Source organism: Octopus bimaculoides, chromosome 3 (assembly GCF_001194135.2).
Source record: "Octopus bimaculoides isolate UCB-OBI-ISO-001 chromosome 3, ASM119413v2, whole genome shotgun sequence".
Classification (NCBI taxonomy): domain Eukaryota; kingdom Metazoa; phylum Mollusca; class Cephalopoda; order Octopoda; family Octopodidae; genus Octopus; species Octopus bimaculoides.
Window position 1 is genome coordinate 113,380,428 of NC_068983.1, and position 1,120 is coordinate 113,381,547.

Genomic DNA, 1,120 nt, shown 5'->3' on the forward strand with positions numbered 1-1,120 from the left:
TATATATATAGAGAGAGAGAGAGAGAGAGGTTATGAGAGGTAATGGTGTCAATAAGACCCAAAGGTATCAGGTAATGCTGAGTAAGTGCTATGGACAGACCATAGTTAAGCTCCAGGTTCGGTGATTATGCGAATAATCCAACGTAGTTCATATATTACCATGTGTATATATAAATTGTTTTTTTTTTCAGAATGAGATAAAAAACAAGGCTGTGAAGATTTTAGAACATTTATGAATAGGTCTTACAGTTGTTTCGGAGACGGTGAGAAAATGGTTAAGCAATACTTAATTTAGATAAGATATGAAATAGAGAGTGAATTGGAGCAATGAAAATAGATGAGATATGCAGGGATATTGCATTTGTAGATCCATTATTTAGGCAGAATGGTATACATATAAGATTCCAATGCCTTAGTAAATTCCAATGGTATCTAAAATTGATTATTCCAAGTATAGAGTTTCTACACAGTGCTATTGAATCGAAGGTTTTATTTAAAGTGAACTAAAAGTAGGTCAAGTCGAAAACAGGAAGAGAGGAATAAAGAAAAGTGTGGGAAAAAGAAAACAAAGAAAAAAACAGGAAGAGAGGAATAAAGAAAAGAAAGAAGAAAGGAATAAAGATAAACGAAGACAGAGATAATAAAGTGATGAAGAGAGGGAAAGTGTACCAGTTAGTGGTCAGTCAAGATAACTTGAAAATAGGAAAGGGGAGGTGAGGGTGATAGAGAGAGAAAGACACTAGCGTATAAAAAGATGACAGTGTAAAGAGTTAAGGAGTGTCAGATAGAAGGAATGGGGGTGATAGACAGAGAGAGAGGTGTAATAGTGTAAAAGGTAAAGGAGTGTCAGTTACGTAGTGATAGAGTCTAAGTGATGGGGCAGAGAGGGGGTTGTAATATGGTGGAATGAAGGATTTAGGAATATAGATTAGGTTGGTTGGACAGGTTAGTGCTTAGTAGTAGAAGAAAATATATATGTGAAGATGTATACAGATGCATATATTAAAAAAAAACATGTATAAACATATATATATATATATATATATATATATATATATTTATACAGATATTTATACATAACAATATCTACATATACGTATATGTAGATATTGATATGTAT